The sequence below is a fragment of the Musca domestica genome, unplaced genomic scaffold, assembly GCF_030504385.1.
Source record: "Musca domestica strain aabys unplaced genomic scaffold, Musca_domestica.polishedcontigs.V.1.1 1, whole genome shotgun sequence".
NCBI lineage: Eukaryota > Metazoa > Arthropoda > Insecta > Diptera > Muscidae > Musca > Musca domestica.
Genome location: NW_026712114.1, coordinates 43,257,774 through 43,284,138, shown reverse-complemented (window position 1 = coordinate 43,284,138; position 26,365 = coordinate 43,257,774). Strand labels below are relative to the sequence as shown.

Here is a 26,365-nt window from a genome sequence, read left to right as displayed (position 1 = left end):
TTGTTCGAATTGGTCACCTTTGGCACGGATTATGGCCTTCAAACGGCATTTTGGTCCATTCCCGGCGAAACACTTGCTTGAGGTGATCGACACTTTGGTATTTTTTAGAGCCAACCTTGTTTTCCAAAATAACCAGACACAATAGTCCAACGGATTGGTATCTGGAAATTTTGGTGGCGCTGGAAATGGGGCGAAGAACCTCATTTTGTAACTATTCTTGGGTGGCGCGTGTTGAGTCCTGTTGGAATGTACAAGGTCTGCGGCAAAAATGTTAGCGTACCCAAGGCTTTAATACACCCTCCAGAATATTTTCGATATAATATTCGTCATTAATTTTGATGACACGGTCGATTAATACCGGCGGAGAACGACCATCGGCTGTTATGGCGACGCACACCATCACCATGGCCGGCACTTGAGTTCTGGTGGCCAACCGAAGGTGCACATTTTTAGCTGAACTGTTTGACAAGTAAATAGGATCATATTGTTTGTTTACAAACCGCTGGACAACGAATGTTATCTCATCGGAGAAAACCAAATTCGGCAGTTCACCACTTTCGGCCAAACGAAGCAACTCTTAAGCATTTTAGAGTCTATTTTCTTTCTGTAGCGGTGTAAGTTCTTGCACTTTTTGAAATTTCAATTGCTTTACCCCTAGCTCATTTTTCAATATTTGCCAAATGGAATATTGCGATATGTCCATTTTTCGGCCACTGCGTCGCGGGTTTCGATCACGTCACTTCTTTGCTTTTCGAACCATTTCTGCTGATGTTGTTGTTTTCTTCCGTCCACTACTTTGACGTCGGGCTACGCTACCAGTATATTGCGGACAACTTTAAAAAAAAAATAAGTTAAGCCCTTCTGAGCATAAAAATATTACAAAATATATACTTCATTATTATATGTCAAATTGAAACAAGTAAGCAAAGGCTATAGACGTGCGGGGCCGACCATGTGATACCCTACAACACTACAATATTTTCGAAGTTTCCTTATATCCAAATCCATTTTTTAAGGTTTCGTTTTGAAATAATGTCAAGGAGCTCTGCCCAGACTCAGAGAATTTGGCCAATATTCACGTACTCCGTCGTGTTGTATTCAAAACAATTTCATAGAAAATGGTCTTCCAAAATGTTAGACTTCTTTCCTGCCCTTAACTCTCTTCTGATGCTAAATTCCGTATCTATTAGTTTTCAATTTGTGGCGACTACAAATTAGAAAATTTTAATTTTTTAGTCCATTTGAGCCCCTATAGAAGAACAATTGGAGAACACTAGGCTTTAATTCTGAAGCTAACGCTACCCCCATGCAAAATTTCGTGAGGATCGGACGATAATTGCAATATAAATATAATACACTCAAAGCGTAGTGTTGAGGAGTGTAAGTCAAATTGAAAAAATCGCATGCGATAAAAAATATGACATAAATTGAAAAAAAATGGAACAAAAGATATTCGCTCATATATTGGTATGTTTTTCCGCGAATTTCTTAGATTTTATCCTTTTCTGGCCAGAGAACATTCAGAATTGAGGGGAATTGTGAAAATCGACCCAGCGGTTCTTGACTTATGAGCAGAATAAATAAGATCTCTTTCTTTTACATATATATTGTTCCTATTTTGTTATATATCCGATTTCTTGGCTAATAGCATCGCTTTAATGGTCAGGAGTTTTAATGTAGTTGAGATTTGGCTGGGGTTAAAAGTATTCGCGGTTTAATGGACATTTCCTATTTACTTACATAAAAGTCAGGGTCTATTTTACCCGCTAAATATTATCCGATGGCCGTCCAAATTGGTAAGCTTCTGCCCAGGTCTAACCTCTAACTCCATGTAAATTTCCGTGTCGTTTGGTTCCTAATTGTGACCTATAGAGCAACTGCAAAATCAGAAAATTTTTCAGTTTTTGGTCCATTTTAACCGCTTAATATCGTGCGATCATCTCCAAAAGAAATAGGGTTCTATTCTGACTTTAACCCCACCTCCATTTTCAATTTCGCGAGGATCGGTTCATAATTGCGACCTGTAGCTTGATTACAAATTAACATGGACAGACGGACGGACGGACCTACATAGCTAGATCGACTCAGCTCGGCGAGATAGGAAGATCCATACATACTTCCCTATATGGGAAACCAATATTTCGAGGTGTTACATAATTTTTGGCCCAATCAAACTTATAGTACCCCCAACACATAGTGTTGTAGGATATAATCATAATTGGAGTTGTTCATTTAAAAATATAAGTATGTGAGAAAAGGAACTTGAACTGATTTTTCTTATTTTCATTTGTTATTTGTAATCACTCCCTTCTAATATCCCACCTCAGCATCGACTCCTCATTTGAACTCATCGCGGAAATGTTTGCATACTAAGCAAATAAATACTATTCCAAACATATTATTAAATATATTTGTCTAGTTTCATTGTACAATTTACACATACAAATATATGCCTGCACACCTGACTGACTACAAGCGAAAAAAATATATATATTCATAAATTATTCATGCTTTGCGACACCAACATTTAATCAAACAATACTCGTAGGTGTGACATAAGGACAACGACAGTGGAATGCAAATTAAATGAAACACGAATTTCCATTGTGAATTCGTTAAAAGACTTAAAACTAATTTGCATTTATCGACATTCGTAGTTGTTGGTGTTTTAGAAATTTGTATTTTGCATCATATCGGGGGGTAAAGAGAATTATAAATTAATTAAATTTGCTTCTAGTGATCAATTTAAATTTGGAACCGATGTTTTTAGTTATTGATTCTAATAATGTTAAGAAAAAAGAACAACTTTTTTTTGGTTTTTATGGGGAAATTCGAAATTTCATAATTTTATTACCACAATTGGCTATTGGCCATGGTAGCGTATGATTCACAAGAAATGTTTTGTTTGGCTGCCGTGGCGTATGATCGTTATACATAATTTAACATATGCGTAGCTATGTTTGAATAAATTAATTTGACAGATTTAATTTTCAAATTTAGGAAAATCGGTACAGGATTTTTATTGATATTATTTATTTTTACAAAAAATGGGATTTTGTTGAAGCTTAAATTTGATATGTGTAGGTTTATGTGGATAATAAATAAAAAAAGCAAGTAAAATAGTATCAATGCCGACTACTTCCTATACTTTATATGAGATATGTGCAAATGTATGGAAAATGTGGAAATATGGGTGAGGTAACAGATATACCGGACCGAAGTATTCCATTTTCAAACATCATCTAATTCAGATAAAACCAGTAAAGAAAGTCCTAAAGTCGGGCGGGGCCGATTTTATGATACCCTACACCACTTTGCTAATTTAGTTGAGCTCCACTTAATAATTAAAAGTTTTTATGGGAGAATTCAATCATACACGCTATGATTATAATTATAATTTAAAATTCAAAGGACTAAAAATGCCGAAGCATTAGTATCTTTTAAATTCGAATTTGTATTGCCCATTTGGTGCGAAATTAATTTGAAATCGGATAAAAATATATATGGGAACTATATCCAAATCTGAACCGATTTCGATAAAATTTGGCAAAGATATTTCTGAGCTGTATTTGATATTTTTCCCTGAATATCGTTGTTACGGAGTGCATATTACGGCTGTGGATAACAAATACAATAAATCGGATGAACAATATATATGGGAGCTATAACTATATCTGAACCGATCTTCACCAAATTTGGCATACACCCTTCTAGACTAAATTCGGTCGTATGTGCCAAATTCCATCCCATTTGGACAAATATTAGACGTTTGGTGCACAATAAATGGTAAATCGGACGAAGTTATATATGGGAGCTATATCCAAATCTGAACCGATCTCGATAAATTTAGCAAAGGTATTTCTGAGCTGTATTTGATATATTTCCCCAAATATTGTTGTTAAAGAGTGCATATTACGGCTGCGGAGGACAAAAGTAACAAATCGGATGAACAATATATATGGGAGCTATAGCTATATCTGAACCGATTTCGATAAAATTTGGTATACTTATTTTCAGGCCCAATTTGGTTGTATGTGCAAAATTCCGTACTATTCGGGCTGATATTACACGTTTGGTGCACAATAAAAGGCAAATCGGACGAAGATATATATGGGAGCTATATCTAAATCTTCACCGATTATTTCACCGATAATTTCAATAGGGTTCGTCCTTGGGCCAAACAAATGTTGTTTGCAAAATTTCATCTCAAGCTAATAATAAATGCGACCTGCATTTTGTTCACAAGAATACATGGACAGGCGGACGGACGGACGGACGAACAGACGGACGGACATGCATAAATCAACTCAGAAAGTGATTCTATGCAGATCATCAAAAGGAACTATGGGTCTATCTCGTTTCCTTTTGCCTGTTACAAACAAATGCACAAAGACATAATACCCTGACTACCTTGTGTTGTAGGGTATGAATATTGGTATGGGAAATCTAGAAAATGGAAATTGGATTTATATCAATCCAATCATAAATTTAGATAAATACATATTCAATCATGTTTCTGGTTAAGAGAAATATTTAGATATAGAAAGTTGTGAAGAATCTCCGAATAGTTCCGCAAGTTATGACAGATATTAGTAATGGAAATTGCGACCCTTTGTGGGTGATATACCAGATACAATAGACCTTGCCTTAGCAAAAATATTTGGATGTGTGAAAATTGAAGAGAGTTGGATGCTTAATTTGCTTTCTTTAAGCGTTTTGTTTTTCAAAAATCTTGAAAACCATATGGGAAGGTACCGGAAGAAATGGTCCGATCTGTACCATCTTTATAACAGATCTTGTTTTTATGTAAATATTGAGATGTACAAAGTCTGAATGGAATCCGATGTTAATTTTGCGCTTTATGAGCTTCATGGATATTCAAATGTTGACCATATGTGAGGAGGCACCAGAAGGAGTGGACCGATATATCCCATTTTCACACCAGACCTTGGGTTAATAAAAATATTGTGACGTGTGTAATATGAAGACAATCGGACACTGACATCACATTTTATAAAATATTGGCCCTTTGTGGGGCAGGTACCTGATGGAGTGGACCAATATTGTCCATTTTCGCATTGACCTAGCACTGCTATTTCTAATTCGGTAAACTATGTGGAAAATGTGTAAATATCACCAAAGTTGGGTTTTTTTCGATTACAACAACATGTTTTTTTTAGTGCCAACCTTGCTTCCCAAAAAACTACAGACATAATAGTCCAACGGATTGATATCCGGAAATTTTGGTGACCATTGTGCGCTGGAAATTAAGCGGCGAACCTCATTTTTTAACCATTCTTGGGTGGTACGTGCTGAGTGCGATATTGCTGAGTCCTGTTGGAATGTACAAGGTCTGCAACAAAAATGTTTTCATGCCCAAGGCTTTAATACACCTTCCAGAATATTTTCCGATATAATATTCGGCATTTATTCTGACGTCATGGCGGATTAACACGAGCGGAGAGCGACCAGCGGCTGCTATGGCGGCCCACACCATCACCATGGCGGGCGCTTGAGTTCTGGTGGCCCATCGAAGGTGCACATTTTGAGCTGACCTCTTTGGTCAGTAAACACGATAATTTTGTTTGTTTACAAACTGCTAGGCAACGAATGTTTTCTCATCGAAGAAAATCAAATTCGGCAGTTAACCACTTTCGGCTAAGCGAAGCAACTCTTTAGCTCTTTAGAGTATATTTTCTTTCTGGTGCGGTGTAAGTTCTTGCACTTTTTTTGAATTTCAATGGTTTTACCCCGAGCTCATTTTTCAATATTTGCCGTATGGAATATTGCGATATGATCAGCTCACAAGCCATTTTTCGGCCACTGCGACGGGGATTTCGATCAAGTCGCTTCTTTACTTTTTGAACCATTTCCGCTGATGTTGCTGTTTTCTTCCGTCCACTTCCTTGACGTCGGATTACGCTACCAGTATCACGATAACGAGCGATGGTACGATACACAAAAGATTTATTCACATTTAAATGCTGGAGTGCTGTAACGATAGTCACTTGTGGTTTTCCAGCCAAATATAAAGAAATCACACTATCACGCTTGAATTCCATCACTTATAACTTTTTTTTCTGAAAATTCACACCAAAATGTTTTAGTACGCTTGTAAACAATATAATGAGCTGTCGCAGAAATAAATTTTAACCGCTGTCGGAAAAGTGGTTTAGAAATGACAGCAGTCTGACGTTGGTAAATTTTTTATACCCTCCACCTTGGAAAGGAGGGTATATTAACTTTGTCATTCTGTTTGTAACATCCTTAAATATTCGTCTTAGACCCCATAAAGTATTCATAATCAGCATAAAATTCTAAGTCGATTTAACGATGTCCGTCTGTCTGTCTGTCCGTCTGTCTGTCTGTTGAATTCACGATACAGCCCACATTATCTGACGTAGAGCGCCCAAATTTATCAGAGCTATTTGCATTGTGTCTAGGATGGTTGGTATTGAAAATGAGATATATCGGTCCAAGTTCTGGTATAGTCCCCATATAACGGTACCTCCCGATATTCGGTATTTTGATGATTTATGCCTCATTTTTCACGGAATTTTCTGGAAAGTGGTACTTGTAGGCCATAACGGGTCCCTGAGCGTGTGGCAAAGCATTGCATGTATAGGTCCACGTTGTGGTATAGCCCCCATATAAAGGTACCTCCCGATATTCGGTATTTTAGGTTTTTTTTGCCACATTTATTCACGGATTTGTCTAAAAATTGGTATTTGTGGGTCATAATGATTTCCAGCTCCGGTGGCGAAACATTGCATGTATGGGTCCATGATTTGGTATAGCCCCCATATAACGGTACCTCCCGATATTCGGTATTTTGATGGTTTTTGCCACATTTTTTCACGGATTTGTCTGAAAATTGGTATTTGTGGGTCATAATGGGTTCCAGATTCGGTGGCGAAACATTGTAATTATAGGTCAACGTTTTGGTGTAGCCCCCATATAACGGTACCTCCCGATATTCAGCATTTTAATGGTTTTTGCCACATTTCTTCTAATGTTTCTTTTACCCTAAGGTGGAGGGTATTAAAAGTTTGGCCCGGCCGAACTTAATGTTTTTTTACTTGTTTCATCTCACCCTGTATATTTTAAGTATAATGTGTATTCAGAAATTTTAATTAGGTAGTCTTTACAGAGAGCGAGTGTTAATACTTACATCATTGTCACCCAACTAAGATATATTTGTATAAATATGTATATGTGTATGAATGTATGTATATAAGTGTGAAAAGATTTATTACGATAGAATATGCTATATATATATAATATTATTATGTTGCTTTCGTTGTGTGTACAGATGAAAATATACACATTAGTAGATACAACAGACCCGCAACCGGTTTCAAACAGAGTTCAATAGAACAAGGCGTAAGCATAAAATACTTAAGGGGTGGAGTGGGGAGAGGAAAGACAGCCCGGATTGAGTTGACTTAATTACATTATTAAATTGAACATTGAGTATTGTGGGATGTGTACGAGTATGTGTGTGAGAGGGAGGGCAAAATGGTTTGATGGTAAATGTAGTTTTGTGACATTATAATTTATTTCTGCTTCTTGTTGTTGGGAGGCGAGGCGAGGCTGCTTTTTAGTGAAATAAATTAACCAACAACTTGGAAAGTCAATTTATCTTAAAGTGGTTTAGAATAATCCGTTAGGATTATTAAATTGAAGTTTGGCGTGTTAAACTTTATAATTGAAATAACATTTAAGTAGTGTGAGAGAAAGAGAGAGAGAGGGCAATTAATAGGACTTAGCAATGGTATCAATTTTAATGAATATAAAGAGATCATGGCATCTTGGAGAGGAAGTACGCCGGATTTCAGCTACTGACGGAATTAAGATATCGTTTATTGATGAATGTGTCATATGATTTTTGACATTAATCCAAGGCAAATTATATTGCTGGAAGTTTAAAATATTATTTCAGATTAATTGGGAATGACAGCAAGGGCAGATTTTGCACAATAAGTTATTCCATAGTAGTTTGGAAAGTTTATCACAACGATTTGTAGACTAAATAAAGTGAACAAACTTTTTAGGAAATAAAATCGGCTCATAGATTTCCAATATGGTTCCCAGAATAGAAACTTGAATTGATTTGAGAGGGAGCTTTTAATCATACAGGGCTGCCCATATTCGACGAACCCATCTGGCAACGCCATAACTTTTGGCAGAGATGTCACATCGCTTAATGACATACCGCGTTTGAAGCGTCAGTCCAAGCAGATTTTTACCATGAACCAATACACGCTACGCGAGCGCTCTGAAATAGTTGAAATTTACATTCAACAGAAGAAGTCAATTGTGAAAACTCAACGTGCTTTTAAAACATTAAAAAATATGAGAAGTGCGCCATCTAAGAACACCATTAAGCGTTTATACGAAAAATTTTCGACTGGTAAGGCTCTTTCGAATCCGAAAAGGCCATATAAAAGTCGACGAAGGCGATCGGCCGAGAATATCGCTGCCGTACGAGTCAGTGTTCAGAGGTCCCCAAGAACATCCCAAAAACGCCGTTCTCAGCAGTTGGGCATGGCTCGGTCCACTTCACAACGGATTATTCGCATTGATTTGCATTTGTTCCCGTACAAAATTCAATTGACGCAAAGAATGTCGCCTGCGGACAAGCCTCGTCGATTGGAATGGGCAAAAAAAAAAAAAACATGGGTCCGTCGAATATGGGCAACCCTGTATTTTGAATAAAGGACCAAAGATACTCTTTTGGTGATAAAAATAATAATTTTTATACAATAAATTTTATTTTTGACGGGGAAAAGTTCCACAATTCCGGTGAATAATGTAGCTAAAATCATCAAAATACCGAATATAGAGAGGTACCGTCGTATGGGGCCTATGCGGAGACGTGGGCCTGCAAAGGCAATTTGTTGTCTTAGACTGTAGTATCCATAACCAAATTCGAAACTATTCCGGTGAATAATAATTTTTATACAATAAATTTTATTTTTGACGGGGAAAAGTTCCACAATTCCGGTGAATAATGTAGCTAAAATCATCAAAGTACCGACTATCGGAAGGTACCGTTATATGAGGACTATGCGAAGACGTGGATCTGTAAGGACAATCACCAAAACACCGGAAATAGGGAGTTACCATTATATGAGGGCTATACCAAAACGTGTACCTATATGGCCCATTTTCAATACCAAGAGTTCTGCGGACATAATATACATTTGAGTGAAATACGGAAGCTAGAGTGATTTCCATCGACATCGAATTTTATGCTGATCAAGAATATATATACTTTGTGGCGTCTAAAATATATAATTCGGCGAGTTACAAGCGGAATAACAAACTTAATATACCCTACATACTATGGTGGAGGGTATAAAAATCATGTGCTTTGTAGGAAGCGGAGTTTGTAACATACTTTGTTATAATTCTATCTCGCTTAAGACAGGTGAAAGAAATCCATCCTTGTCATAATTTATAATTTTTTCTCCATTTTAAATCCGACTCCAAAAACATTGACCAAATCTAAGTCTTTTAATTGGTCCTATTTTTTTTTTCTTTTCCACTGTATTTTCAAACCCCAGGGACGAATTACTTCGAATTCATCCATTATATCACATTGTCTGTAAATTAAAATTAAATCATGTATTTCAACTAATTTAAATTGTTTCAAAGCATCTTTTGATTGAGAGAGACAGAGAGAGAGGTTAAGAACAGTAAAGAAAGATTTATCATTTCTCCCCCACAACCCAGAGTCTAAAAGAGTCTTCTATACAACATAATGGTGTTAGTTATAAATAGTAAAACGCCCACACATTTAAGACAATAACAGCAAAAAAACTTATAAAAGATACCCATCGTAACCCTTTTGAGACACCCACAACTACTTCATCCCTCCACACATATATATGTTTGGCGAAAACGCCTTTGACACCGAATCGCCACCACCATAAATCATTTACAAAAACCAAAAAGGAATATTCTAATTTATGTTTTTGTAATTTCCTTCTCATATCGTTGACTCTTCCACTTTACGGGCTGAACTCTCCCAAGTGGATAAGATGGAAAAGAAGAAAATAGTATTAAAGAGGTGAAATTGAAAGGGATGACATGAAAAGAAAATTAAAAAAAAAAAAACACACACAGAAGGAGAAAAAATGTCGTTCAAATGATAAAGTTTTCCTGTTCAACCAACTCGCTCCGGTTTCCACACTCACAAACACACATATACTGCTATGGTATGTAAATAAGAAAATGAATATGACATGCAGAGAGTATGTACCATATTGTCTATGTACATTTGTGTTTGCGTACATTTGTATCTATGTATGTGTATTAGTTTTTTTATTTATGCATGTGAAATTAAGTTGTTTTTTAGCTTTGGGGCGGAGGATTGGGCGGAGTGAGTCTTAAAAAATATTACCCATTAAAGTAGTTTTCCTAAATATTTTTCTTCTTTTTCCTCCAGTTCAAGAAACAGAGTTAATGATGCATTGTATTTTGAGAGAATTCTAATGGAATTATAGTCGACTGTCGGTATCAAGTATTAAAATGTAATATAAAGAACTGCGACATTAAACTAATTTAAATTTGTTTATCCTCTGCCATGAGATGAACAGTTACTAGATCTACCACTCTGTTTAGTACATATCTAAATATCGCTTCAGGACCTCGTTAAATATAAAAACAAGCAAAAAAGCTGTAAGTTCGACCGGGCCAAACATTTAATACCCTCCACCATTTGGAACGAATTTGGCAATTTTTCAAAAAAATAACAATAAAATAACAATATTCAAATGCGAAACTTGAAAAAAATCGGTGAGTAGTGCACCTAAAATCATCAAAATACAGAATATCGGGAGGTAACGAATATCGGAAGGTACCAAAACTAGGACCTGTACATACACTTTTCTGTCATAGGCTATAGAATTTATTACGAACTTCAAATACCAAATTTGAAACAATTCCGATGAATAATGTCGCTAAAATCATCAAAATACTGAATATAGAGAGATACTACTATATGGGGGCTATACAAAAACGTAGACCTGCACAGACAATTTTCTATCATAGGCTGTAGGATCCACTACGAACTTCAAAAACCAAATTTCAAACTATTCCGGTTAATAATGTCGCTAAAATCATCAAAATACCGAATATCGGGAGGAACCGTTATATGAGGGCTATACGAAGAAGACATGGACCTGCACAGACAATTTTCTATCATAGACTGTAGGATCCATTACGAACTTCAAATACCAAATTTGAAACAATTCCTGTGAATAATGTCGCTAAAATAATCAAAATATTTAATATCGGGAGGAACCGTTATATGAGGGTATACGAAGAAGACATGGACCTGCACAGACAATTTTCTATCATAGGCTGTAGTATCTATTACGAACTTCAAATACCAAATTTGAAACAATTCCGGTGAATAATGTCGCTAAAATCATCAAAATACCAAATATCGGGAGGTACTGTTATATGGGGACTATACGAAGTGAACCTGCACAGACAATTTTCTGTCATAGTCTGCAGTATCCTTTACGAACTTCAAATACCAAAATTGAAACAATTTCGATGAAAAATGTCGCTTAAATCACCAAAATACCGAAAATATGGAGGTACCATTATATGGGGGCTATACCAAACGGTGGACCTATATGGCCCATTTGCAATACCAAAAGTCCGGCAGACATAATATGCATTTGAGTATAATTTTATCAACCTACATCATTTCGTTCAGAAGCTAGAGTGATTTCCACAGACGGACGAACGTCGCTAAATCGATGTGCTAGAAAGTGCCGTCGTACTCAAAAAGGTAGTAGACCCGATCTCATTTTGAAATGGTAACTATTCGTTGAATTTTTGCAAGGAAACTTCAGTGTTTTTACCAGATATGCCCCTTATTATGGTTTCTGTGAACGACACTGAGTGACAACTTAGAATATATTGACCACTCCCCTTGGTAAATATGTCCTAAACATTAGTATACCTTATAAAGAGTGGAATGGGTATCCGATCATGTCATTGGTATCCGCGAATATGTCAATTGCGAAGATAGGCAATACCTGCGATTTGTTCGCGTGCTATTCCAAAGTTGTAAATAATGATGTCCGATTTCCTCAAAACTTCGTTATATCAATATTTTTGCTGATATTAGAATGGGATATATCGGTCCACTCTTCTAGTACCCACTCTTTTTATACCCTGCACCACAATGTGGTCAGGGTATTATGTCTTTGTGCATTTGTTTGTAACAGGCAGAAGGAAACGAGATAGACCCACAGTTCCTTTTGATGATCTGCATAGAATCACATTCTGAGTCGATTTATGCATGTCCGTCCGTCCGTCTGTCCATGTATTTTTGTAAACAAAGTACAGGTCGTATTTATTACCCGATCCAGATGAAATTTTGCAAAGATCTTTTGTTTGGCCCAAGGACGAACCCTATTGAAATTGGAGATAATCGGTCAAAATTTAGATATAGCTCCCATATATATCTTCGTCCGATTTGCCCTTTATTGTGCACCAATCGTGTATTATCAGCCCGAATTGTATGGAATTTTGCATATACACCCAAATTAGGCCTGAAAATAAGTATGCCAAATTTGATCGAAATCGGTTCAGATATAGCTATAGCTCCCATATATATTGTTCATCCGATTTATTATTTTTGTCCTCCGCAGCCGTAATATGCACTCTGTAACAACAATATTTGGGGAAATTTATCAAATACAGCTCAGAAATACATTTGCTAAATTGTATCGAGATCGGTTCAGATTTTGATATAGCTCCCATATATAACTTCGTCCGATTTACATTTGATTGTGCACCAAACGTCTAATATTTGTCCAAATGGGATGGAATTTGGCACTTACGACCGAATTGAGTCTAGAAGGTAGTATGTCAAATTTGGTGAAGATCGGTTCAGATTTAGCTATAGCTTCCATATATATTATTCATGCGATTTGTTATATTTGTTACCCACAGCCGTAATATGCACTCCATAACAACGATATTCAGGAAAATATATATCAAATACAGCTCAGAAATACCTTTGCCAAATTTTATAGAGATCGGTTCCGATTTGGATATTGCTCCCATATATATCTTTATCTCATATATATTTTATCTTTTCAAATTAGTTGTGTACCAAATTTGCAATACAAGTCCGAATTTAAAAGATACAAATGCTTCGACATATTTAGTCCTTTGAACTTTAAATTATTGTTATAATCATAGCGTGTATGATTGAATTCGTACTCTGTCGGCTATTGATCGACGACCCTCGGTTGATAAAGGAAAATATATTTTTTGGTAGTCACACGAATTAAATGAGAATTATTTTCAGTACGGTTGTCTTTGAATGCAATGAAGCTAATATTTGCTACAAATTTCAACGTAATTCTATGAAATGTATTTTAAGTTCAAAATGGAAAACATTTTCTTACCTTAGCTTACCTACAGAGTCCCAATAATATAGTCTGACGAAACTTTGTTCAAACAGAGGCATCACTGACCTCCATTGGTTTCTCAGTTTGAACTTCAATCCTAAGTACAAATTTAAGTATTCTTTACTGTACTTTGCCTGGAATACAAAATATTAGTTTTTCTTTGCATTTCAAAAATGTATTTCTTAGAATACCTTCTCACAAAAGGAACTCTTTCATAACAAAATTGTATTTACGATAAAAAAGTGAATGAAAAAATAAAAAAACTTTCTTAAACAACAATTTCCGCTTAGTGTGCTTTAAGTAAAGACGTTGACACGGTTAGTTTGTTACTTGGTGTGTTCGTTTTTTTTTTTTTCAACATCATTCCTTAACTTGGTGTATTTTTTCGAAAATGCATTTCTATCATTTCCAGCACCACCGGCCCCACCACACGTTTACCAATGAGAAAAAATTCCTATAGCAATCCACCAAATGCACAATTTTCTTGTGATAAACTTGGGTTGTTTACCCTTGCGTGGGGGCAAAGTACACACACACTGACAAAAAAAAAAAAACGATCCCCCCAAAACGCTAAGTTTGGCAACAGCTTAAGGACACAAAAGCTGCATTCAACATTTCAGCTAAAAAGCGGAGGAAGTATGACAAGAACAACGACAGCAACTTAACTCACAACTTTTGACATTAACATTTTTCGTTGTTGTTGTTGCTGTTGCTGGTTGATATTCTTCTAAAACAGCCATTGGGGAACAGCAGTGTTTGGCCTGCTCCTCCTCTACGCCGAACTGCAAATATTCAAGCTCAGCATGTTTGCTGTCGTTGGATGGTTGGTTGGCTGGCAAAAATTATGGTTAAAGATTTATCAATGCTATGGTGAAACTGCACCCTAACACAAACACACACATACACACACACTCACACATACATACGTAGCTATGAACTTATGTTAGCCTGCGGCAAGGAAGTGATGTGCATTAAGTTGAGATACGTAATATAGTACCAATGGGATGGGGTTTGAGACCAAAAAAAAATGTAATCTGTAAAATTGTATATCATTTGTAGTTCCAAAGGGAAGTTGGCTACGCTGCATTGACATTCAGATTTATTACTCAACTGCTGTTAGGTCCATGATTACTGTCAATGACAAACACCTTCATAGCTGACCCAGTACGGGGATTTTTTTCAGGCAAAGTATATAAAATATTAAGAAATTATTTTCTTTTGATGTTACCGCAGATACATAGACTCAGCAATAAACCACTTTTATATATTTCCTTTTTTTAGGAAGTATTAAAAAATGGGACATAAATATTCCAAATTTACATTAAATCGAATGTTGGTATAAATATTGCCATGTGTGAAGTTTGAAGAGAACTGGTGAATAATTTCGCCTTGTGTTACAACTATGATTGTTAATATAAAATAACTAAAAACCAGTAAAGAAAGTCTTAAAGTCGGGCGGGGCCGACTTTATGATACCCTACACCACTTTGCTAATTTAGTAGAGCTCCGCATAACAATTAAAAGTTTTTATGGGAGAATTCAATCATACGCGCTATGATTATAATTATAATTTAAAGTTATGCCGAAGTATTTGTATCTTTTAAATTCGGACTTGTATTACCCATTTGGTGCACAATTAATTTGAAATCGGGTAAAGATATATATGGGAGCTATATCCAAATCGGAACCGATCTCGATAAAATTTGGCAAAGATATTTCTGAGCTTCAGTTGATATATTTCCCTGAATATCGTTGTTACGGAGTGCATATTACGGCTGTGGTAATATAACAAATCGGATGAACAGTATATATAGGAGCTATGGCTCTATCTGAACCGATCTTCACCAAATTTGACATACTAGCTTCTAGACTAAATTCGGTCCTAAGTTCCAAATTCCATCCCATTTGGACAAATATTAGACGTTTGGTGCACAATATAAGGTAGCTAGGACGAAGGTATACATGGGAGCTATATCCAAATCTGAACCGATATCGATAAAATTTGGCACATTTATTTCTAGGCTGTATTTGATATATTTCCCCAAATATTGTTGTTATAGAGTTCATATTACGGCTGCGGAGGACAAAAATAACAAATCGGATGAACAATATATATGGGAGCTATAGCTATATCTGAACCGATTTCGATAAAATTTGGCATACTTATTTTCAGGCCTAATTTGGTTTTATGTGCAAAATTTCATACAATTCGGGCTGATATTATACGTTTGGTGCACAATAAAAAGCAAATCGGACGAAGATGTATATGGGAGCTATATCTAAATTTTGACCGATTATCTCCAATTTCAATAGGGTTCGTCGTTGGGCCAAACAAATGATCTGTGCAAAATTTCATCTGGATTGGGCAATAAATGCGACCTGTATTTTGTTTACAAAAACACATGGATAGACGGACGGACAGACGGACATGCATAAATCGACTCAGAATGTGCTTCTATGCAGATCAACTATGGAACTATGGGTCTATCTCGTTTCCTTTTGCCTGTTACAAACAAATGCACAAAGACATAATACCCTGACCATCTTGTGGTGTAGGGTAAAAACAGCTAAGTTCGACAGGGCGAACTTAGGAACTTGAAAAATTTCAAACTTTATATAGGGGCTATACGAAGACGAAATTTGAGGCAATTTCGGTGAAGAAGGTTGCTGGAAATACCGAACATCTGGGGGTAGCGTTATATGAGTGTTATGCAAAAACGTATACCTATATAGACAAATCTCTTTCAGGGAGTAAAGTACTCACAGAGAACTCCGTATGTGGATTTTCAGACTATTACCTTGAAAAAATGTTGATAAAATCATCAAAATACCCAATATCGGGGGCAACATTGTATGGGGGCTATACGATATCGTGGACCTATATAGACAATTCTCCTTCAGGGGGTTAAGTACTCAGAAGGAACTCCTTGTGGCATTTTAAGCCAATTCTTGATTGAAAAATGTGGTTAAAATTATGAAAATACCGAATATCGGGAGGTACAGTTATATGGGGACTATACGATATCGTGGAGCTATGTAGACAATTCTCTTTCAAGGAGGTAACGTACTCACAGAGAACTCCTTGTGTACCATTTCAGACTATTCCATTAAAAAATGTGGCTAAAATCATCAAAATATCGAATATCGGGAGGTATAGTTATATGGGGGCTATACGATATCTTGGACCGATATAGCCCGTCTTCGAACTTGACCTGACTGCATACAAAAAACTGATCTCTGCATCTAGCTTCCTATCTTAATTGCTTTTGACTCTAGCGTGATTACAACAGATGGACAGACGGACGAACGAACGGGCAGAGCTAAATCGTCTTAGAATTTTGCGATCAAGGATATATATACTTTGTTGGGTCTAAAATTATTATTTCGATGAGTTACAAACAGAATGTCGAACTTAATATAACCTCCATACTATGTATGGTGAAGGGTACAAAAAAGAGTCTTGAAATAACTGATTGGCTGACTGACCTAAAATCATCGCCCAGACAAAACAGTTGACAATAGAATCTTAAAATTTTGCACGAGGGTCAGTATTGGTGCGTTGGCGTGTGATAATGCTGGGTTATAGGAAATTCGTACTCAGAGGGTACGAAATGTATCAAAATGTACTAAATATTTAATACTTCTGATGTAGTGCAGGATAGCGGTGTCCGTCCGTCTGTCCGTCTTTGGAAATCACTCTAGCTACCGAACGAAATGAGGTATGCAGGACTTTTGGTATTGAAAATGGGCCATGTAGATCCACGTTTTGGTATAGCCACCATATAATGATACATCCCTATTTTGGGTATTTTGCCGATTTAAGCGAAATTATTCACCGGAATTCTTTCAAATTTGGTATTTGAAGTTCGTAATAGATACTACAGCATATGACAGAAAATTGTCTTTGCAGGTCCACGTCCTCGTATAGCTCTCATATAACGATAACTCCCGATATTCGGTATTTGGATGATTTTAGTGACACTATTCACCGGAATTGTTTCAAATTTTTGTGTTTGAAGTTCGTAATGGATACTACAGGTCGTGACAGAAAATTGTCTGTGCAGGTCCACATTTTGGTATAGCCCCATATAATGGTACCGCCCTATATTCGGTATTTTGATTATTTTAGCTGCATTATTCACCGATTTTTTTTCAAGTTTCGCATTTCAGTATTGTAATGGTTTATGACAGAAGTTGCCTATGCAGGTCCGAATCCACAACGGACATAATCCCCACGGGGAGAAAATCTCAATTTTTTCGCACACCCGTTTATATCCGCATTCGTTTTGGACATATCGACTATGATGGGGACTATGCCCTCTACTTTCTGGGGATTATGACCGATTTTTTCTTGGACATAATATCCATTCCATTATGGGGGTCATGACCGAAAAAAAAACGCTGTCATATTCACCATAATTGTAATACGGTAGATATGACACGGGACCTTATCATTATTCTTAAACGTATTTATTGTAGATACGCCTTTTTGTGTTTCACAAAAGCAGAAGTCAAAAAGACGTATATAACATAAATCTTCAAATAATGAAAAAAATTATTTTTTTATTTAGGAATAAATCTGTCAGTGTATAAAAAAACATCATTGGACATGTTAATAGTTTTCATTTAAAAAAAGTTTTTTGCTTCTTCCACGCAATTATGTTTTTTTAGTTAAGCCTTTTTGCATTTAGCTTAGCTTAGATATAGTAGTTTTAGGAAAATTGTATTCGATATTTTTTTTTTGTTATTAGTTTGATATAATTTTCTTACGTTTTTTACAAATGTCCTTTACATATTTAATACTACATTTTTTATACCCTACAACACTATGTGTTGGGGGTATTATAAGTTTGATTGGGCCAGAATTTATGTAACACCTCGAAATATTGGTTTCCCACATAGGAAAGTACATATGAATCTTCCTAGCTCGCCGAGCTGAGCCGATCTAGCTATGTATGTCCGTCCGTCCGTCTGTCCGTCTGTCCATGTTAATTTGTAATCACTCTACAGGTCGCAATTATGGTCCGATCTTCACGAAATTTAAAATGGGACTAGGGTCAGAATAGAACCATATTTCTTTTGGAGATGATCGCATAATATTTAGGGGTCGAAATGGACCAAATACTGAAAAAATATCGGATTTTGCAGTAGCTATACAGATCGCAATTATAGACCAATCGACGCGGAATTTCGCATGTAGCTAGAGTTTAGGGCGGGGAAGAAGCCTGCCAATTAGGGTGGTCATCGGATAATATTTAGCGGGTAAAATAGATATATTTTGTGTTGAAAAAATTCAACATTTTTCATTTAACCGCGAATATTTTAAATCACGGCGAAATCACGAAGCCATGACAAGGTTACTTCTGACCTTTACATTGATGTTAACATCCAACAAATCGGATATATAGCAAAATATGTGCGATATATATGTCTATCAAAGAAGATATGCTTGAAAGATCTCTTATATGTCGAGAACGGCTGAACTGATTTCGACAGTTCTCATTAATTCAGAATGGCCTCTTGGCAGGAAAGAAAAAACGTCTAAAAAATCGAATAAAAATATCTCTCTAAAGATGAAAATATTGATTTTGTAACATTTTCTCATATTTTTTCAATTTTTGTCATATTTTTGGCATATTTTCATTTTGAATTAAACATTTGGTAATATTTCTACAGCTAACAAAACTAAGTAGTTAGGATATCAGGATATCATATACAGATCGCATTTATGGCCCGATCTGTACGAAATTTTGCATGGGTATAAGATGAGGGTCAGAATAGAAGCCTACTCTTTTTGGAGATGATCTCCATATATTTTGGGGTTGAAATGGACCAAAAAACTGCAAAATTGTCAGCAGGTCGTAATTATCGCCCGATCCTCAGGCACATTTGAATGGGGGTTACCGGACATTGCAAAAGCCAAGCAGTTTTGGATGGCCATCCAAAAATATTCAATGTGTGAAATAGTTTGCCAACTTTTTTAGACAAAATACGAAAAGGTCCATTCCAGTGACTTTTTGCAGAATTCACAAATACAGGAAAGACGCACTTCTGACTATTTCGTTAACGCTGATTTCGTGGAAGAATATAGTCAAATGGCTGTATCTCATATAGATGCGTTTCAGTCAAAAACCAATAATAAATGTTAATCTTTTGCCACTTCTGAGAGATTATAGGTCTTTGGGAAATATTGGTTCCAGATCTAGGAAGACCATTTAAGTGCAACATCTACCAATATTACCAATATTGCTATTATTCGAAAATTAGAGAACGGAACCTGATGGTTTTCTTTTATTATTTGTCACAATATCTTGTGGAATTCTTTCGAGTATCTCGCCTATATAAACTGTATCATTTATTATAGTGTTGTAGGGTATTCAACGGTCGGCCCCGCTCGACTGTAGCCTTTGCTTACTTGTTTTTTTCTTTTTTTTTTTGTGGGGGGTGAAAAAATTTTGCTGTTAGCTTAAATTTTATAATACAGCGTTTTTTCTATACTTTTTGAACAAATAAATTTAGTATTACAGCATACTATTCGTTTTAAACCAATTTTTCTGTTTTCATTTGCAACGCCATGCCAACATCTCTCACTGCCATGGTTAACAATTATTTTTCAAAGAACTAAAACTTTTGAACTATTCATTTGATTTTGGTGACACCACGGACCACAAAGCCGCCAATCAAATTCGCATACGAACCACATTTTCTTTACTGCGCAAAACGTTTACTTCCCGGTATTTGCGTATCACACATAATATATGAAACCAAATTCTTGGCTTTTCGTCTTATCATAGCTCAAGGAAAACTACAAATTAAAAACTAAGTATTTACACGGCGTTGACTGAGTTGAGGGTTTTTTTTGCTGAAACTAAAGTTTTGTTTGCATTTTTATTTCTCCTCTTTTTCGTTCTGGTAAATTCAACAGAAAACTAATTCAATATTCTGCCTTCTTTTCATTACAGAAACTGAATAATCTTCGTGATTAGGACGTGTTGTACCCAAAAACGTTGTAATGCAGACGATATGGTAAGTTATGTTAAAACTTCATACGCATTTGTTTAAAAGGAAATGTTTATTTTGCGTTGTGTATCATATATGAAAATAAGGCAGTTGTAAGTAGATGTAAACAAATACTAGTATGCTTGACTCATGCATTTTATGCTCTTTACTAAAAATTAAATTAAATTACACAACTTAATTAAAAACATTTGTTTTATAAACAAGTAAAAAAGTAGTAAGTTCTGCTGGGCCGAACTTTGAATATCCTCAACCATTTGGAATGAATTTGGCAATTCTGAAAAAAATAAAATACGTTAAAAATTCTCTTCAAATCTTAAAAATACCGAATGTAGCCGCTATATTAGGGTCTATACGACGACGTAGACCTGCGTAAAGAACTTTTGTCATAAGCCATTAGAATATTCAAATGCGAAACTTGAAGAAAAAATTGGTGAATAATAGCTAAAATCCATAAAATACCGAATATAGGGAGATACTACTATATGGGGGCTATACAAAAACGTAGACCTGCACAAACAATTTTCCATCATATGCTGTAGGATCCATTACGAACTCCAAATACCAAATTTGAAACAATTCATGTGAATAACATCGCTAGAATAATGAAAATATTTAATATCGGGAGGAACCGTTATATGGGGGCTATACGAAGACCTGGTCCTGCACATACAATTTTCTGTCATAGGCTGTAGTATATATTACGAACTTTATATACCAAATTTCAAACTAAAAATGTCGCTGAAATCATCAAAATACCGAATATCGGGAAGTACAGTTGTATGAGGGATATACAAAGAAGTGGACCTGCAAAGACAATTTTCTGTCATAGTCTGTAGTATTCTTTACGAACTTTAAATACCAAATTTGAAACAATTCCGGTGAATAATGTCGCTAAAATCATCGAAATATCGAATATCGAAAGGAAGAGTTATATGAGGGTTATACGACGACGTAGAGCCGGACAGAGAATTTTCTGTCATAGGCTGTAATATACATTATAAAACTTCATATACGCAATTTTCCGGTGAATTCCGACAATTCCGGTGAGTAATTTCGCTAAAATCATCAAAATCCCGAATAACGGGAGGTACAATTATATGGAGGCTATACGAAGACGTGGACCTGCACAGACAATTTTCTGTCATAGGCTGTAGTATCTATTATGAAATTCAAATACAACACTTCAAACTACTCCGGTTAATAATGTCGCTGAAATCATCAAAATACCGAATATCGGGAAGTACATTTGTATGAGGGATATACAAAGAAGTGGACCTGCAAAGACAATTTTCTGTCATAGTCTGTAGTATCCTTTACGAACTTCAAATATCAAAATTTAAAACATTTCCGGTGAATAATGTCGCTAAAATCATCGAAATATCGAATATCGGAAGGAACAGTTATATATGGGCTATACGCCGACGTAGAACCGAATAGAGAATTTTCTGTCATAGGCTGTAATATACATTATAAAACTTCATACACAGAATTTTTCGGTGAATTCCGACTTCGATGAGTAATCCGATTCCGGTGAGTAATGTCGCTAAAATCATAAATATACCGAATATCGGGAGGTATAATTATATGGAGGCTATACGAAGACGTGGACCTGCACAGACAATTTTCTGTCATAGGCTGTAGTATCTATTACGAACTTCAAATACCAAATTTCAAACTATTCCGGTTTTTCTTCTGTCATAGTCTGTATTATTCTTTACGAACTTTAAATACCAAATTTAAAACAATTCCGGTGAATAATGTCGCTAAAATCATCAAAATATCAAATATCTGAAGGAACATTTATATGAGGGCTATACGACGACGTAGAGCCGGACAGAGAATTTTCTGTCATAGGCTGTAATATACATTAAAAAACTTCATATACGAAATTTTCCGGTGAATTCCGATAATTCCGGCGAGTAATGTCGCTAAAATCATCAAAATACCGAATATCGGGAGGTACAATTATATAGAGGCTATACGAAGACGTGGACCTGCGCAGACAATTTTCATTCATAGGATGTAATATCTATTACGAAGTTCAAATACCAAATTTGAAACAATTCCTGTGAATAAGGTGGCTAAAATAATCAAAATATTTAATATCGGGAGGTACAATTATATGAGGGCTATTCGAAGAAGACATGGACCTGCACAGACAATTTTCATTCGTAGGCTGTAATATCTATTACGAACTTCAAATACCAAATTTCAAACTATTCCGGTTAATAATTTCGCTGGAATAATCAAAATACCGAATATCGGGAGGTACCGTTATATGGGGGATACACGAAGACGTGGGCCTGCACGGACAATTTTCTGTCATAGGCTGAACCATTACGAACTTGAAATACCAAATTTGAAACAATTCCGATGAATAATGTCGCTTAAATCACCATAATACAGACAATAGGGAGGAACCATTATATGGGGGCTATACCAAAACGTGGATCTACATGGCCCATTTTCAATACCAAAAGTCCTTGCAGACATAATAAATATTTGAGTAACATTTTATCAATCTACTTCAAGAATTTTTATACCTTGTTGGTCCTAAAATGTATATTACCCTCCAAACTATGGTGGAGGATATAAAAACCAAAAATCGTTGTTTTATAACACGTATTGCCCATTTTTGATGCCCTCCACCTTGAAAAGGAGGATTTATTAAATTTGTCACTCTATTTGTAACATCCCTAAATATGCGTCGAGACCCCATAAAGTATATATAGGGTGAGATGAAAAAACTGCAACCAACTTCAGACTTCAGTCATTTCTAAGCCGGACGAGTCGTCATCTGTTAAAATTATCCCAGTGACAGCTCATTATATTGTTTACAAGCGTACAAAAGCATTTGGGGAGAATTTTCCAGAAAAAAAGTTATTCGTGATGGAATTCAAGCGTGATAGTGTGATTTCTTTATATTTGGCTGGAAACCCAAAAGCGGCTATCGTTACTAATCCGTTGGACTATTGGACTATTTGGTCTTTCAGTCCCTTACGTTCGTAATATGCAGCCCACAATTGTCATAGTTGGTACCAGATATCTTATAGAGCTCGGAAATACCTTTGTCAAATTTTATCTTGAACCGATCAGATTTGGATATAGCTTCCATATATATCTTTAATCCGATTTCAGGTTTATTGTGCAATTAATGGCTAATTGTTTGTAATGGAGTGGGCCGCCATAACAGCCGATGTTCGCTCTCCACTCGTAATAATCGACCGTGGCATCAGAATAATTGCCGAATGTTATCGCGAAAATATTCTCACTCAGCACGCGCCGCCCAAGAATGGTTACAAAATGACGTTCCTTGCTTCATTTCCAGCCCACAATGGCCACCAAAATCTCCGGATACCAATCCGTTGGACTATTGTGTCTGAAGTATTTTGGAAATCAAGGTTGGCACTAAAAAATTCGAAAGTGTCGATCTCCTCAAGCAAGCGCTTTGCCGCGAATGGGCAAAAATACCGCAGAGCAACATTCGGGCAGCGTATGACGGTTTTATTGGCTGTTTGAGGGCCATAATTCGAGCCAAAGGTGACCAATTCGAACAAATCTAAACTTATTCTAAAATTTGATGTTATTTTCGACATGTTTTGCTTTCATTCAATAAAATTTAAAAGAACAAAAAAATATAAAAATTTGACTTTGTTGCAGTTTTTTTTTGTCACCCTGTATATTCATAATCAGCATAAAAGTCTAAGTGGATTTAACGGTGCCCGTCTGTCTCTTTGTTGAAATCACGAAAATGTCCACATTATTTGACGTAGAATTTAAATATTTGTCAGAACTATTAATATTGTGTCTGAAATGGTTGGTATTGAAAAAGAGATATTTCGGTCCACGCTTTGGCGCATAGCCCCAATATAACGGTACCTCTCGATATTCGGTATTTTGATGATTTTTGCCACATTTTCCACGGTATTTTGGTATTTGTAGTTCGTAATGGGTTCTAGCTCAGGTGGCAGAACATGGCAGAACGATTTCATATATCGCACATATAACGATACCTAGCGATATTCGATATTTTGATAATCCAGCTTTACCCACGAAATTGTTCCAAATTTGATATTTAAGAAGATTTGGTAGATGACAATCCTTAAATTACAAAAATTGTCTATAGAGGTTCCCGTTTTGTTATGGCCCCTATATAACGGCCTCACCCACTTTATGGTCTTGTGAAAAGTTTAACCAAACGGTCCAATCTCTTTCCTATATACGTTTTGCTTAGTCGAAAATATATATTAAAATTTACCTATAAATTAGTTCCATATTTAAACAGATGACAGCGTCCACAATGTTACAATTTTAACGCTAAACCGTTCAATTTCTACAAATACCCTTTTTTGTGTTACAATTTTTAAGACATTTTTCCTAACAGCTGAAAGGCTATTGCTTGCACCACGAACAAAAACTAGATAACTTAACTTTTGCAAACTTCCCCAATGACGCAAACTAAACGAAGTAGAAATTCACTTTAAAGTTTTGCACTTTTCGTTTGGAAATGTTGTTTCATCTTCTCTATTGCATTCTCAAATCAATTAGCATTGTTAGAAAAGAAGTTCACATTCACAGAGATAAAAAGTACACATAGGAAAATACATTCACAGAGAAAAAAAGAACACAGAGGAAAGTACGGGTATCGTTAAGCGACAAAGAAAAACGGACAATAAAAGCCAATGTATTGTTCTGCACATAAATCCTCGAATTTTAATTAGTCTATAGTTTGTAATAAAAGAAATTTGATTTTGTTGTTAATTATCCTTTAATTAAGTTATAAATCCCTTTTTTTTTTGTTTTTGCAAATCAGTCTATGTTTGGTACGTGTGTGTGCTTTGTGGCACAAGCATTTAGCAGCAAATGAGAATGTCGAGAAAAATCAGGAAAGCGGGAAAAAAGGCAGCTATTGTAAAGCAATTTCAATTGGTTGAGGTTGAGGTAAAAACGGAAAATGGGAAACGAAATGCTCCGTTCTGCTCATCTCATCTGGGCTACAAACAAAAACCTCAAACAAATAAAACCTTCGAAACGCCACACAAAAAACCAGTTCAAAGCATTTTCTCTCATTCATTCACTGGGTCGACTGTATTCAACTCCAATCTCTTTTGTCTCGGTTCTCCACCATAATATTTATTTAGAAAATGAATAAAAACGCTCTCAAATTGGGTCATGATATTAGGGTTGTAATAATGTTGATAATTACATTTGAGGCATTGTATCCAGGCTAGGCAAATAGATTAAGGATATTCCAAATTTGGATGAAAATACCCCATGAATAAGCGATGTTGTTAAGACATTTATTTCATGAACGGTCGCAGGAAATACTAAGAAAATTATTTCAGGGAAATGACTTTGAAAAATTTCCCAGAAAATTTTATAAGCATGAGTTACATTAAAACTCTTTATTAAGAAAATAATAACGCTTAAAACATAACAAAATTACAGAAAAAAGATTCAGTAGATTATGAAAATAAATTGAGGAGACCAATTCTCCCACTTCGAAATTTTTTGAACTTTTAGGTTTAAGATTCCTTGGAATCCACGCGTTTTAGGTATATGGTGTTTTTGGCCATATTCGACGGACCCATCTGGCAACGCCATAACTTTTGACAGAGATGTCACATCGCTTAATGACATAACGCGTTTGGCATACCGCAGATTTTTACCATGAACCAATACTGGTAAGGCTCTTTCTAATCCGAAGAGGCCATATAAAAGTCGACCAAGGCGATCGGCCGAGAATATTGCAGCCTTACGAGCCAGTGTTGAGAGGTCCCCAAGAACATCCCAAAAACGCCGTTCTCAGCAGTTGGGCATGGCTCGGTCCACTTTACAACGGATTATTCGCATTGATTTGCATTTGTTCCCGTACAAAATTCAATTGACGCAAAGAATGT

The 26,365-nt window shown here is 35.9% G+C and overlaps 1 protein-coding gene across 5 annotated transcripts in view; it reads left to right on the top strand.

Annotated features, from left to right (window-relative positions):
- LOC101900370 (cubilin) overlaps positions 1–26,365 on the top strand; it is a 402,236-nt gene that overhangs the window by 128,590 nt on the left and 247,281 nt on the right. For all 5 annotated transcript variants that reach the window (XR_009342385.1, XR_009342384.1, XM_059123377.1 and 2 more), the window contains exon 3: positions 20,408–20,471. The gene's annotated coding sequence lies outside the window, so the exon portion shown is untranslated. The remainder of the gene's footprint in view (positions 1–20,407; positions 20,472–26,365) is intronic.